The sequence below is a fragment of the Schistocerca nitens genome, chromosome 1, assembly GCF_023898315.1.
Source record: "Schistocerca nitens isolate TAMUIC-IGC-003100 chromosome 1, iqSchNite1.1, whole genome shotgun sequence".
Lineage (NCBI taxonomy): Eukaryota > Metazoa > Arthropoda > Insecta > Orthoptera > Acrididae > Schistocerca > Schistocerca nitens.
Window position 1 is genome coordinate 755,521,632 of NC_064614.1, and position 17,209 is coordinate 755,538,840.

Sequence of the window (17,209 nt, forward strand, 5' to 3'; positions counted from 1 at the left end):
TACTGTCTGATTTTCAATATTCCTATTGATTACAACTTCTATGATACATTTATTGAGAACATAATAACATTTACTACATGATAAAATATCACAACCGGGGATTTATTACATGATTAAATATCACAACCTGGGATTTATTGGGATTTAACAAAAGGAGTTTTATTTTATAGGCGTAACATTGTTCTAGAGAAGTTACATTTTTAAAGAATATATGGTTTAGCACATGCCTTGTTTAATCCCCCTTTGAGAAGAATGTGCAGAAAATTAAACAAGACTGTTCATGTAATTCAAAGAGGGACCTCATTTGCATGCTGATAAACAACTGCAGGTATTCTGCAAAGTTCAGTCATAGAAGTACAGTGTTCATGCTCAATGATGCTCCATCTTACTTGAGTCAGTTAGTTATTTTTGATGATAATAAAAATGTTACTGACGGCTGCGGTGGCTGAGCAGTTCTAGGCACTTCAGTCCGGACTGCATGACTGCTGCGGCCACAGGTTCAAATCCCACCTCGGTCATGGATGTGTGTGATGTCCTTAGGTTAGTTAGGTTTTAAGTAGTTCTAAGTTCTAGGGGACTGATGACCTCAGATGTTAAGTCCCATAGTGCTCAGAGTCACTTGAACCATTCGAACCAAAAATGGTATTATCAAGTTAACTCAAACAGTATCAACAAAAAAAAATAACAAATCATGTTTTGCTAAGGTTACTAACAAATAAGCTAAATTTATACTAAGGAATAAAAATAAATGATTTCATTTTGGATTGTTAAGAAGGTCCCATCTGCAATAAATGTACTACACCAATAAAAAATAATAAATAAGGTAGAAACTTCTAAGTTGTTGGGTGCTCATGCTGAAGCAAAACTAAGCACAGAAAATATGTACTAGACCCAATAGAACAAGAGGGCTCAGTTACTTTCAACATAAGAATGGTTGCCAACTTTAGGGACACATAAATCAGTAAGTTAACGTGTTTGCCATGTTTTCATTTACAGAAATTTTAACAGTCCTACCCCATCTAACTTAAATATACCAAAACAATAGTAACAAACCTGTGATACAAGAAGCTGGTTCAATTCTGCAGTCTTTTACCAACATCACAGTACCAGTTGCTAACAATGAAAAAGAGAATTTCAATTGTGAAGATGCATATCCATTTTTGTACTTATCACCTCAGCAAGATGCAGTGGTCCAGATCAGTGTAGTTAACCTTTCTTATCTACTGCCCACTTTTCTCTCTCTGTTAGCAGTAAAATTTTCTGACTGCCCATCTGCTTTACAGTAGTGGTGACTTATAAAGTAGAGAAGCACTTTTATGTTATAAAATTTCTGAAGCAGAGTCACAGAAAGCTAAAGCATTTAATAATAATTACTTACCAAATACTTTAGGTCAAAACTGTATGAAAACGAATGACAATATCTTTAACCACCAACCACCTACCACCCACCATTAAAACTGGAATGCCCACTAGTAGGCAGTAGGGACAAGGTTGACTACCTCTGGTTCAGCTAAATAATTGGACAGATGAACGTAAACTTTTGATTTATATCAGTAATGCAGAGAACAAAATCAACTATCTGCTTGTCCAGTCACTCGAAACAAAACCTAGCCCTAAACAAACAGCCTCCACCGCATACGTACCTATAACATAATAACACTTACTTCTCTTTTGCTCATTATTACAAAAATTAGACACAGTTAACTTCATTGTTTGTGATTTCAAAATAGACATTAGGCCAATACCTGAAAACAAAAAGAAGAAGGCAATTATGATTAACTTCATTACATCAAACCATTTTTGCACAGCTTTTTTACATAAATAATTGTTCAGTCCTTTTATTTAAATTAACAAATTTAAAAATTTTTCTGAACTTTATAATCTGTCATTACAAATATTATGTTCTTCTATATTAATTGTTTTAATATTTCTCTAACACTTGCCAACATATGTATGTTACTTATTAACATTTTTATCAGTTCAGAATTTAGTTTTTCTAAATAACATTAGTTTTATATTAAAAAATACATAATTGCATTGCCTCACATTAAACAATTAAATACAGTGTCAGAATAACATTATTAACTATGCATGTTAGGTGACATCTTCTTTTACATGCCATAAATTAAACCGATATGGTCTTCACTTACATCAGTTTTCTAACAATTGATACAAAAGAACCCATTTTTGTGTTTTTTGGGGCAAATAGTAGTTCTTTTAGTCATGCATGTATGGGTACCAAATGATTTAGTTTATTTTGGTATCAGAGAGTTCAATATCCCCTTTCTGAGTCAGTTACATCTCAACATTATGTGGGCTACTTTAAGAAGTTTTGAAAGTTCACTGCAGCCTTACTGCTCAATTATTCAATGATGAAATTTGTTGTCACAAATAATTTCAGTTTGAGAGTAACAGAGAGATTCACAAATGATATTAAAAGATGAAATGATTTTTACATTCCTCTAATGAATTTACCTTTGTAACAGAAAGTGGTGAAATACACATCCATTAATCTTTTCTTATTTACACACAAATAAAATGGTTGAGAGACATCAACAGTGCTTTCAAATGCAGATTTAAGTTGTTTCTCCTTAATAGCTTCTTATATCCATCATTTCGATTTGCAGCTCCTTGTATTGGCCATGTTTGCAGTTAAAATTGTTGGATGTGAGGTCCGCCAGTTATGCAAAACACTATTTTTCTCAGTACCCAAACATGTTTCGGTACCACTGTGCCATCATCCATGTGTTTTCGTTTTTATTTATTCTGCAATGTGAACATTTTTGTCAAATGATTATAAAATTATGTGCATTTTTAGTTGAAACAACAGACCGTTTCTTTTTGTAAATACCTTTACATTTGGCGTGCTTGAATTTTCTGGATCACTTGTATGTTAATTACTACAGGTAGCTTGTCATCTGCAACCAAACGATGTTGATGAGAAAATTTTTTGCTGGGAGTTAACCTATCACATCCAACAAAGCTCCTTCTATGTTATCGAGATATTGTACAGAATTAAAAAGTCAATTGACTGTTGGCAAATAGCCACTTTTTCCTTAAGTGTATGCCACTTTTATTTAATTTCACACTCCTCATTTTAACATTTTTTTGCTTCTCACTTAGTGACTGTGTTAACCTCAGTTTAGTATTTGTTCAGCAGAGGTGTGCCATTAGAAACATTGTGTAAAATGCATATCAACACATCTTGCAGACATTTCTTCAAGAATTTTGGAATTTTCACACTCACATTATAACATATTTACTCCTTAATGGTATTTGCTGCTGCTCCAAGATCTTGGCTGTATTCAATGGTGTATGTGGACTCACAAAACAATTTGATGTTGGAATTCTGAAAATCTTCATCATTTATAGCAGGAGCCTCTAAATGATTTGAAAACAGGAGACTGGTATACAACTAGTGCATCACAAATTATTGAACTGGGCTTTTTTCACCAAACTATAACTTCTAATATGCAAACAATATACTGCAACCTTTTTTTAGAGAACTTACAACTAATGGAAGTAGCTCCAGTTATGTCATGCAGTACAATGTGAGAGTGCACACTGCCAACGTGTCTATCACAGTATGATAAGGATAGTTCCTACTGTAAAAAGTATATCAAAACATTGCTATAGACATATTGACAGTTGCTCATTAGTTACATGAAAAAGAATTAGAATATATTGTTCACATGCTTATTAGAAGATATGGCTTGTTGGAAAAAAATCAGTCCATTAACTTGTGTTGCACTAATTGCACACCACACTCTTATTTTCATGTCATGCAAAGGATTTTTATGAAAATGATTCAGATTTTTGAGACCCTGAACATCAATTGGTCAGAAAGTCCACCTTTTCTAATAAAGACAGCCATGTGCCATCAGAAGAAAGAGTATTTGATGATCAGCCTCTTCATTATGCACAGTCTGCAGTAGCCAGCTGCAATATTGATTTTGAGTGACAGTATCTGAACAGGTCAGTTGATGCTCTGTCATTACCTTGCAAGTTTTCAGACTGAGTTTATCTAGCTCTGTGAGCAGATACTACAAACATGTCATTGTAAAGCATACACAGCACTACAGTTGTCTCTGGCTTCTTTTTAAGTCTTCTTCCAACTCATCTGGTTCAACTAAAACTGATACACCACCAGCTACAGTTTGACAAACAGTCCAGAGCATACACAGCAACTGGAGTCTATCTCTTTAGTGTTGGTTCCCATCCAACACCAGACACAGAACTTGTATTTTAAGTTACACATACTGCACTAGAAATGATAAATATAAAAATATATCAATAATTACACAACCAGGTTTTGAAATTACAAGGGCATTATGTAATAACATGGGAATACTCTGTGAGAACCATTCACCATTTGGGAGAACAAATACATTTATCGAAAAAATGTCAGATTTATTACAAAGAAATAAAATGAAAGATTGAGTAATATGTCATAATTTTAATAATAGTGTGTCAAACGAGACACAAACAAAACAAAACATTGAAGACCTGCTGATAAAGTATAGTATGGAAGCAGCCATACCAGAATTAATGAGGGTGTTTATGTTAAGGGGATACGGAATCGGATTTTGGGTTAAAAAATCGAATTTTTTTTTTATTGGCGTATTATATTCTGCCATGTTTCCTCTTTAAAATGACGTATCATACATAGCTCTACTACAATTATAACTATTTTATTTTTATATATTTGTGAGATCGGGTATTGCGCTTTAGTTATACACGTCTCTCGTGGCTGACCATGAACTTTTTGGCAGTACCTTTAAAGTGACATGAATTCAAATATCCCGGTTTCCAGCGACTATTTATACACTAGTTGCCCGAAAATGTTTCTCTCTGGTTTCCTCAAGTTACTCTTTGACTTTGTGGCGGGACTGTTTTGTAAACAGTGTGATATAAGAAAGTAGTTGTTGTTGAGTTATTTCGTATTTAGTGCTTCATTTTTCGCAGTGAAAATGCCTAGAGCTAAAGCAAAAGTATTTAAAAAGCGTGTGAACTGGCAAAAGAAAAGAAATAATGATTCATTAGCAAAGCAAAGCAGTTCATCATCATCACTGTTGGAAAATGTGAATCCACTTATTACTGATTTGCCGAACGAACTTACACCAAATGAAAACAGTGCTTCTCATAAAAAACTAAGAGATTTGGAAGAGAAATATAATTTACTTGATAGAGGGAATGAAGTTTTTGAACTCATTGATACGAATATATTGTGTGAAGCTCTTGAAAACAGTTTGTGCTGCAAAAAATGTCATGGAAACGTTTCTCTGAAAGTAGAATCCCATGTTGGCCTGGCTGCCCAGTTTAATTTAATATGCAGTGTTTGTAAATACAGCTGTAAGTTTCCAAGTTAGGTTTCAGTAACTGTAAATAATGGATACAAGAAAACTGAACTTTATAGTGTAAATATTAGGTTAGTTTATGGATTGCGAGCAATTGGTAAGGGCAAAGCAGCTGGTGATATGCTATGTGGTGTTCTAAATCTTCCAAGTGCACCTTCAAAGTTTGAAGCTTACAATTATGTACTAGGATCTGCAGTTGAAGATGTAGCACAGAAGTCAATGCAGGTTGCTGTGGAAGAAGCAGTGGAAGAAAATGACGGCAGTCGTGACCTCACAGTGGCGTTTGATGGCACGTGGCAGAAAAGGGGCCACACCTCCAACAATGGTGTTGTAACAGCAACTAGTGTTGATACTGGCAAGGTTATTGATGTTGCAATAATGTCTAAATACTGTAGGTGCACAGGCAGGCTGAAAAATGAACACAGTGATGACTGTATTGCTAATTATTATGGTAGTAGTGGTGGCATGGAGGTTGCTGGGGTGAAGAAAATTTTTCATCGCTCTTCACAGTGGTATAATGTTCGCTATGTCAAATATCTGGGAGATGGTGACTCTAAAGCATTCAAAGAAGTTTTGGAAAGCAAACCATATGGGAACAGTGTAAATATAAGCAAACTTGAATGTATAGGACATGTGCAGAAGAGAATGGGTGCCAGGCTGAGAAGGTTAAAATCAGTTATGAAAGGGAAAAAACTAGATGATGGGAAAACCTTGGATGGCAGAGGAAGATTGACTGATTCCATAATAGACCATATTCAGAACTGCTATGGCCTTGCAATCAGGCAAAATACAGGCAATCTTGAAGAAATGAGGAGAGCTATATGGGCTTTATATTTCCACACCGCATCCACGGATGAGCATCCACAACATGGTTTGTGCCCCAAAGGTGAAAACAGCTGGTGTAAATACAATAGGGGACTAACAACAGGAGAGAAATACATTCACCACCACAGTCTACCATCAGCCATCATGGCAGAAATAAAGCCCATTTTCAGAGATCTGGCTGACAGAAGTCTTCTGATGAAATGTCTTCACGGAAAAACGCAGAACCCCAACGAGTGCTTGAATAGTGTGATATGGCATCGTCTCCCCAAAACAGTGTTTGTCGGAATTAATACACTACATTTTGGTGTGTATGATGCTGTGGCAACCTTCAATCTTGGAAATATAACTAAATGCCAGGTCCTTCAAAAGTTGGGTATGTGTGTTGGTTCCCGTACGGTACGTGCTATGTTCTTTTTAGATCAGCACAGACTAAGGCATGCTGATAATATAATCAAGACATTAGTGAAAAAAGCAAGACAGGTGCAGAGGGGTGCCAAAAGAAGACTTGAAGATGATTATGAAGACTGTGAAGGGGGTATTAGCTACGGATCAGGAATGTTTTAATCTTCTTTCTCCGTTTCCCATAAGTTTACTTTTTACTTCATCTAGGAACATTATCTCAGGTACTGGTCAACCTAGAAGTCTGAAATTTTTATGACGTAGTGACATAGGTCCCTATTACATACTGAAACAACGATTTTTTAATTACTTGATTTACAAAAGACTTAGGGGTGATAGTCTAGTAAAAAGCGACGGAAAAAATTTACTTAAAAATAAATGTACAATATCTCTGTAAGAAAATACTTTGACAATAAACTGTTGTTTCAGTATTGTTGTAACATATGAATGCACATACAGTAAAATTTTTACCTCTCTGTCTCCAGTAGTTTGTGAGAAAATGTTCCCTATAGTAGGCATATATTAACATTGCGGGGATAGGTGATTCCGTATCCCCTTAACCCAGTTACTGACAATATTACTATTAACAGAGAAAGTAATGCATATACAACAAAGACACAAAAATCAGGGTTTTCCATGGCCTTGCTGTCTAGCTCCCTTATGCACAAAAAAGAGGGGCAGGAAAAGGAAAAAAAAAAAAAAAAACAGCATATTTCTCATCGTTTACGACAAAAATGTGAAATATATGAAAACAATGATTCACAAATAAAAGACAGGAATGAGGAGAGAGCTCTCAGTCCTTTCATTCAATATATTTCAAGTAATGTTGAGAAATGAACAGTGAGCAGATAGTCTTAGAGCTCACAAAGGAAGGCCACAGCAGTTGTTGCAGAGAATAGAACAAAACTATTTTTGTTTTGTTACTGACTAGAAGGAAAAACTCATTTTAAAGTTTTAGCCACTATGCTGCAATGGTGACGGGAGAGGGAGGAATAATGGGTGGTAACAGGTTTCCCTCTCTACTAAAGCCCTCCATTTACATATTGCTCTGCAAGCAATGCACTGGTCACAATATGTCACATGGGTTTGTGTTTGCAATTAAGAGTAGATTGGGTTATCTTTGTGGTGTGGGAATAATGGGTGGTAACAGGTTTCCCTCTCTACTAAAGCCCTCCATTTACATATTGCTCTGCAAGCAATGCACTGGTCACAATATGTCACATGGGTTTGTGTTTGCAATTAAGAGTAGATTGGGTTATCTTTGTGGTGTGGAACTGTGTTTACCGAGTTTCTGTAGTAAGTGTTTCAGCATAGACAATGAGACACACAGTAATTGTGATACTGTTGGTAAAGTACTTTGATATTGCAGAAGATGCACCTATGTGAGAACAGCATGTTACTTATGAACAAATAAAGCAACAGTTGACAGAAGAGGAGGCTGTAATAGCAGAGATTACTACACTTTTAATAGATGAAGAGGCTTCAGATGAAGAAAATGTTAGTGTCATGGCAGTGAGGGAAGAAGCAATGTCACCAGTGGTGAATTTCCAGGGAAGCAGCAGTTCATCTTATCAGGTATCACCTCCAAGAAAATGAACGAAGTTTGCAGAGGGATATTTGGCTGAAGCATACAAGATATGGTCAGAATGATGAAAGGGGGGGGGGGGGGGGGGTAAAAGATGGAAATGTTGATCCTCCCCATCTATGTCACTTTTGGTTAGGAATTTGTATGACATCATGCCTGAAAATTACAACAGTGTTGGCACAGAAAAGGAAAATAGAGAGCAAGTCTGTGTTACAGACTTTGAAAACAGGCTAAATCTATATCATTCATCAAACCAAAAAATTCTGCAGGATACGATAAATCATGAATTGTGTGATCATTTTGTAGTAGACAGGAAAATGCAATAATATATGACTCCACATTGAGACTTTGGGCACTGAAAATAAAGAAGAGGATTAACCATCACAGTTCACTGCAGACCATAGCTTCCAGCTCATGGAAAAATAAATTTAAATGTAGGAATAAGATTGTGTGTTGTACAATAACCCACAACGTTTGCAAGTGGTTGGTTGAGGGGGGTGCCAATCTTCAAAAAAAAGCTTATAAATTCAAGAGAGAAATCGGGTTTCTCACTGAGGAAAAATGTCTGTCACCAGATCAAGATTTGATAAAGAGTTACGATTTGGGCAGACTCTTGCAGTGAAGGGAAGCAAGCACATCTTCGGTGCTGCTGGATCCATGGCAGCAACCACACACATTTACATGATAATGCATGAGATTGTGGTAGATAGTACACTGCTACCCCATTTGTATGTCCTTCTCTCGAGCCCACTGGCCATTTTCCTGCAACTATAAATATAAATAAACTATGAAGGATGTAAGTTGCAGTATTTATTTGGAGATGAAGAGGCTTGCACAGAACAGAGTAGCATGGTGAGCTGCATCAAACCAGTCTTCAGACTGAAGACCAGGACAACAACAAACAAATGGATTTTTCTCTTTTATGCCATTTGACTATGATAGCTCATCACTGTCATATGCATCTCAGTGTATTATACATTTATGTGTTTTGTGCCAAATTTGTTTTTACCTTTTAAATTAGAACAGGACCATGTCACTTGGCATCTCTGGAAGACACATTAGTATATCTCTTACTTCTTTGTAAGTAAGTATTGTGTACAGTACCATATTATTGTTTAATGACATGTTTTGCAGCATTGAGGATCTACTCACTATGGATCTATGGAATGAAAAGTACATTTAATCTAATCTAAACTACAACAAAGTCTCTGGAAATGTAAATCTCTTTATAACACTTACATGTAAAATTCACTGATAAAGTTTGTGCTGGCAAAAGCTGGCACCAGCACACCATGTGGCAAACAGGTTGTGAGACGATAGATAGAAACCAACAACAGGCTTGCAGGAAACGCTCTGTTTCAGCCACCAGTATTTAGGATTGCTGCCGCAGACCGGAGGGCCAGTCTGTTCGAGTCTGTCACACTGACTAAGTTCTAGCGTCATGAATTGGAGCCCAGTGGGAATCACAGTAGCAGTTTGCTCCGCCACTAACTCAGAGACAGGCAGCACATAACAATCATAATTGTGAATTTTGTACTTCACCAGCAGTGAGGCTAACGGGGACTATCACACAGATCTGGAGTTAAGTACACTTTCTATTTTTGTGAATAAAGAACGCAGTTAATATATGTGTGCAGTTTGTGTTATAGAAAGAAGATACCGGCCATCAAACTTCATCCTCTCCTTGCTCCCATGGTACAGCTCTATAGAGACACTGAGACAACATAAAAAAATTAAGCACTGAGTGGCTGACAGTTACATAAACAGGAATGGAAATATTGCTAAGCTTCTGAACAATTACTTCATAGCTAACTGAAAAATGCATATATAAACACATACATGCACAAAAGATACACCATCCTATGCAGTCCCCAACAATGTCTTTCCTTCTCATCCCGTGCAGTAAGTCTCCCCGGACACATGGTTCAGGGTGACTTTTCTGAAATCTACCCCTTTTCCTAGACCCCTCCCGTCCTTTTCCTTCACCCCTCTTCCTCCCCCTTCAACCCTTCTGCCTGAAGAACGAGCCACTGGCTCCGATAGCTTGCCAATCACAACCATCTTTTATGTATACGTTCTGCCGCCACTTGGTGAATAGAATTTTTATCTATTTAACTAATTAATTTTCTCTCTCTCTCTCTCTCTCTCTCTCTCTCTCTCTCTCTCTCTCTCTCTCTCTCTCTCTCTCTCTGTGTGTGTGTGTGTGTGTGTGTGTGTGTGTACATATGTGAACCTGTTGTGCTTGTATGTGTTTATGTACGCATTTGCAATTAGCTATGAAGTAAGCAGAAGCTTAGCAATATTTTCATTCTTGTTTATGTAATTGTCAGCTTAATTTAATTAGGGAATTTTTAATGAAAATGTTACAAAGGGATTTACATTTCCAGTGATACTACCCAGAAACGCCATCATAGGTTAGATTAGATAAAATGTACATTTCATTCCATATATCCATGCTGCAGAACATGTCATTAAACAATAACATAGTACTGTATGCAATACATATTCACAACCATCAGCACCTGGTTTCTTTTGAATTGCAATTATTATATTCTTCTCTAGGTCTGAAGTTATTTCACTGTCTCATACGTCTTGTGCACCAGATGGGAGAGTTTTGTCATGGCTGACTCTCCCAAGATTATCGGGTCTACTCCCACGGTCTTTTTTTGACTTAGGTCTTCCAGTACTCTGTCAAATTCATCTTGCAGTATCACATCCCCCATCTCATCTTCATCTATGTCCTCTTCCATTTCTATAATATGCCTTCAACTTCTTTTTTCTTGTGCAGAATCTCTATATATTCCTTACACTTTACAACTTTCCCTTCTTTGCTTAGGACTCATTTTCCAAGCAAGCTGCTTCTCTTTTCTCCAAAGATCTCTTTAATTTACGTGTGTATAGTATCTATCTTTCCCCTAGTGATATATGCCTCTAATTCCTTACATTAAACTTTTAACCATTTCTGCTTAGCCATTTTGTATTTCATGTCAACTTCATTTTTAGATGTTTGTATTCCCTTTTGCCTGCTTCATTTGCTGCATTTTTATATTTTCTCCTTTGATCAGTTAAACTGAATATCTCCTGTGTTGCCCAAGAATTTCCATTAGGCCTTGTCTTTTTGACCTATTTGATCCTCTGCTGCCTTCAATAATTCATCTCTCGGAGCTACTCATTCATGTTCTACTGTATTGCTTTCCCTTGTTCTAGTTAACCAATAGAGAATGCTCTTTCTGTAACTGTCAACAATCACTGATTCTTTCAACTTATGCAGGTTGCAATTCCTTTGGGTTTAATTTACAGTTTGTAACCAATAAATTTGGACCAAAGTTTACATCTGTCCCTGGAAAGTCTTACAATTTAAAATCTGGTTCCAAAATCACTGTCTTATAATTACATAATCAACCTGAAACCTTCTGGTGCCTCCAGGTCTTTTCCACATATATAACCTCCTTTTGTAATTCTTAAACCAAGTGTTAGCAATGAGTAAACCTGCTCTGTGCTAAATTCTACCAGGCAGCTTCCTCTTTTATTCCTTTTGCTCAGTCCATATTCACCTACTATTTTCCTTCATTTTCCTACCATTGAATTCTAGTCTCCCATCATAATTAAATTTTCTCTCTCCCATAACTATCTGAATAATTTCTTTTATCTCATCACAAATTATTTCAATCTGTCATCATCTGGGGAGCTAGCTGGCATAAAACTTGTATTTTGTGTGTGTGTGTGTGTGTGTGTGTGTGTGTTTGTGTGTGTGTCTGTGTGTAGGCTTCATGTCTGTCTTGGCTACTATAATGCATTGACCACACTGTTCTTAGTAGCTTACCCACATTGCTATTTTCTTATGTGTTACCGAAGCTACTCCTGCATTATCCCTATTTGATTTTGTATTGATAGCCCTGTATTCAACTGACTGGAAGTTCTGTTCATCCTGCCACTGAAATTCACTAATTCCAACTATATCAAACTTCAACCTATACATTTCCCTTTTTAAATTTTCTAACCTATTTGCCAAATTAGGGAATCTAACATTCCACCCTCTGATCATAGAATGATCGTAGAATGCCAATTTTGTTTCTCCTGATGACAGTGTCTTCATGAGTAACACTTGCCCAGGAACTCAAATGGAGCATTATTTTACCTCCAGAATATTTTACCCAAGACGATGCCATCATCATTCAATCATACAGTAAAGAGATATGCCCTCAGGAAAAATTATGGCTGTAATTTTCCCCTTGCTTTCAGCTGTTTGCAGTACCAGCACATCTGGCCATTTTGGTTGATGTTACAAGGCTAAATCATTGAATCATCCAGACTGTTGCCTCTGCAACTAATGAAATGGCTGCTGCCCCTCTTCAGGAATGACACATTTAATTGGGCCTCTCAACAGATACCCCTCCATTGCAGTTGCACCTATGGTACAGTTATCTGTATCACTGAGGCATGCAAGCCATCACACCAATGGCAATGTCTATGATTCATGGGGGGAATCAGTTTACAACAATTACTTACATTTCTCACATTACTGTATTGAAAATGTACATAAGGCAAATTTTGCTTATTGATATTGTAAATAACACATATAATCATTAAGTTCTACTAAGAAATTCATCAGTGGACTAAAAGGAGATGGCCACCAATTAATTTCTTAGACTCCTCATCAATGGAACTCTACTAGTAGTTAAACTTTTTATGGCTACTGGTAACATATTGAAAATGTTTATTATTGAATAATGGAAGCTTTTATGGGCCAATGAAAGTAACTTTAAATTTTTGTGAAGACTATTCTTATTCTGAGTATTGATTCCATGAAGAGAGCTATTGGTTTGGTTTCAGAGATATATTAATTAATATTACAAATTTAATATATTGAGAACCAGTAATTACTGTCCCCATTTTCTTAATGAGTTCACACAACATGTAACTCATATTACGCATTTCTGGACTCAGGAAACTTTAACTAGGATTAATGAGCATTATGAAATGCAATTAAGTACAATGTGCCAGCTTTTTTATTTTTATATCACTTAAGACCGACACAAAGTTGAAATAAGGCAGCAGTTCTGTGGTGTACTCTCCCCAGTAGAATTTATTGTCAAGCTGTAACATGAAGAATTTGACACTTTGAACTGGCTCTGTCTGTTTGTTAATATTTCAGACTTATGCTTGGGATGGGGTGGGGAGAATCTCTTACATGTTCTGAATTGTATTTAGTGTGGTCTCTTTTTCCAGTGCTTAGAGACAAAGGATTGATTAATTTTTTGAAACCGGCAAATAAAAGTAAAAATATCTGTGCAACTGATGACTGAGTTTTATTCTGAAACTTAAAAGGAAATTGTGATTTGCAGAGTCAAATCCATTTAACAGATCACATAATATAGCAGTAGCCTGTAACTTACTGCCTAATTCCAAAACTGAAAATACTATTATCTCTAATGAAGAGGATCAGGTAACATTAAAAGTAGATGATATGTTGCTAAAAGGTGTGTGCAGTGTTACAAAACTCTTTAATAAGACTTCATAATTGTTACTGAAAATATAGGATTGTCAAGTACAATAAATGCTGCCATGGAATATCACATACCATCAAACATACCACAGAAAATGCCTCACAAGACCATACAATAGAGACTTCCTTTAGACAAGTCCTGAGTCAACAGATTACATAAATACCCTAGATGTCCATTTGTAGGGTTCTGTACAATATATATGGTATTGTATTATGATTTGTTTACATTATATGTATTTTTCAATCTGTCAAAAAGCCTTGTGATAAATAAATAAATCCTTTCTTAAGCAAAGGCTTAACTTCAGCATATAATCACAAAATGCAGATGTTTGCTTACCCCATTTGTGTAAAAAATGTGCACATCTGACATGTTGGGATCTTATTCTTTTTAATGTTGACCATGCTTTATGTGAAAGATCAAATTTGTTGTCCAGTCTGTTGTCGAGTCCATACAGTAGCAAAATTCAACTCATCGCCCACAGTAACCCTAGCTGTTTTTATTTGTGGCTGTCTGGGGTAGAGATGGTTATGGTTTGCATCATAATTATCTTTGTAGACTGACAGATTTTTGCTATCAACTGTCTTTTTGTACTCATTCATAAGAACATTTATGCATCATAGTTGAGGGGTTGGAATTTGGTTTAATACTGGTAGCACTGATTAATAGAGTTGATCCCAAGTTGGTTGGAGGGCTGGATTCCAGTTGCAGGGGAAGAGATAGAAGAAATGGTTACAGGAGAATATGGGCTTGGCACTAGGAATGAGAGAGGAGAAAGAGTAATTAAGCTCTGCAATAAATTTCAGCTAGCAATAGCGAATACTCTTTTCAAGAATCATAGGGGGTGGAGGTATATTTGGAAAAGGGTGGGAGATATAGAAAGATTTCAGTTTGATTACATCATGATTAGACAGAGATTCTGAAATCATATACCAGATTGTAAGCTGTATCCAGGAGCAGATACAGACTAAAATCACAATGTAGTAGTGATGAAGAGTAGGCTGAAGTTTAAGAAATTAGTCAGGAAGAATCCATACATAAATAAATGGCATATGGAAATACTAAGGAATGAAGACTATGAGGAAAATTCTCCAACACTACAGATACAGCAATAAGGAATAGCTCAGTAGCCAATTTAGTTGAAGAGGAATGAATATCTGTAAAAAGAACAATCACACAAGTTGGGAAGAAAAACATATGTACAAAGAAGATAACTGCAAAGAAACCACAGGTAGTACAAGAAATACTTCAGTAGATCAATGAAAAAACAATGCAAAAATGTTCAGAGAAATTCAGGAATACAGAAATGCAAGTCACTGAGGAGTGAAATAAATAGGAAATTCAGGACAGCTGAGATGAAATGGCAGCTTGAAAAATGTGAAAAGTCAAAACAACCTTTGGAAAAATTAAAATCACTGAGAGTGCAATGGGAATTCGACTGTTAAATGCAGTGTGCGATTTGCGGGAGGAGATGGGGGGGATTTCCCCCCCTCTGCATCAGACCATCCCCTCCTCTGGTTTTAGTTTATGCATCCCAACCTGGGATGTTTATTTCCCACGCACTGGAGTAAACCTTTACATATAATTTAAATTTGTGGAGCCGAACACTGAAAGTTTTTAATGTCTTACTATTAATACTATTAATATTTCTCAGTTTTCTATCATCAGAATAAGTACAACTTTCCAGAAATGTGCCTCTACTTTTTGAATTCCCCTCGTATATCTGTACCCGTATGTAGATGTTTTTGTAAATGAGCTTTACCTACAATGTACTTTTAAAGATATAACAAGGGATGGCTTTTCTGATAGTGCATATGCATCAATAGTGAGTTTCAGCATTAACATCTATTTACAAATAGCTATTTAACCATGCGTAACGCCACGGTCCAAGCTAGTAACATATGTAATTCTACTAACCCCCTAAGACAACCCCCCCACTGGTAAAAGCACAAATCGCACCCTGGTTAAACGCAAAGGAGAGACTGGGTAGACGCAAAGAGTACACTGAATGCCTCTATGACGGGGAAGGTTTGTCTGATGTGATAGAAGAAGAAACAGGAGTCAATATAGAAGATACAGGGAATTCAGTAATAGAACCAGAATTTAAAAGAGATTCAGAAGACTTAAGATCAAGTAAGGCATAACGGACAGATAATATACTGTCATAATTTCTAAAATCATTGGGGGATGTGGCAACAAAATGACTGTTCTCGTTGGTGTGTAGAATGTATGAGTCTGGCAATATATCATCTGATTTTCAGAAAAATAACATCCATGCAATTCTGAAGAGTGCAGGAGCTGATAAATGCAAGAATTATTCCACAATTAGCTTAACAGCTCATACAGCCAAGTTACTGACAAGAATAATATACAGAAGAATGGAAGGGAAAATTGAGGATTTGTTACATGATGATCAATTTTCTTTAGGAATGGTAAAGGCACCAGAGAGGCTGTTCTGAGATTGCAGTTGATAATGGAAGTGAGGCTAAAGGAAAATCTAAATATGTTCATAGGGTTTGTTGACCTGGAAAAAGCATTCGATTATTTAAAATGGTGCAAGGTGTTTGAAATTCTGAGGGAAATATGGGTAAGCTACAGGGTCAGTCTGGTAATATACAACATGTACAAGAACCAAAAAGGAATGACAAGAGTGGAAGAATAAGAATTAAGTGTTCTGATTAAAAAGGGTGTGAGAAGAATGTAGCCTTTCATCCCTATTGTTCAATCTATAGATTGAAAAAGCAATTACAGAAGTAGAAGAAAGGTTCAAAAGTGGAATTTAAATTCAAAGTGAAAGGATATCATTTACACAATTTGCTGATGACATTGCTATCCTCATTGAAAATGAAGAAGAATTACAGGATCTTCTGACTGGAATGAATAGTCTAATGAGTACAGAATATGGGTTGAGAGTAAATTGAGGAAAGACCAAAGTAACGACTGGATTGATGGTCATGAACTAGATGAAGTTAAGGAATTCTGCCATCTAGGCTGCAAAATAACAAACGATGTAGCAAGCAAGGAGGACATCAAAAGCAGACTAGCACTGGCAAAAAGGGCATTCTAGTCCAAGAGAAATCTATTAGTATCAAACAGAGGCATTAATTTGAGGAAGAAATTTCTGAGAATGTATGTTTGGAGCACACAGTTGTATGGTAGTGAAATGTGGACATTGGGAAAACTGGAACAGAATATGATCCAAGCATTTGAGATGTGTTGCTATAGAAGAATGTTGAAAATTAGGTGGACTGATTAGAATGGGAGAGGAAAGAAATACATGGAAAACACTGACAAGAGGAAGGGGCAAGAGGAAGGGACAGGATGACAGGACATCTGTTAAGACATGAAGGAATGACTCCTCTGAGGAAGTAGGTTGCAAGTCCTGTTCTGAGATGAAGAGGTTGACACAGGAGAGGATGATGGCGTGGACACTTTTCAGATGTCTTAGGTAGTCACCAACCTGTTACTTTTCATGGCTCCATATAACAGAGTTGTCTATGTGTCTGTATAACAAATCAGGTCCACAGTTGCCCAAGCCC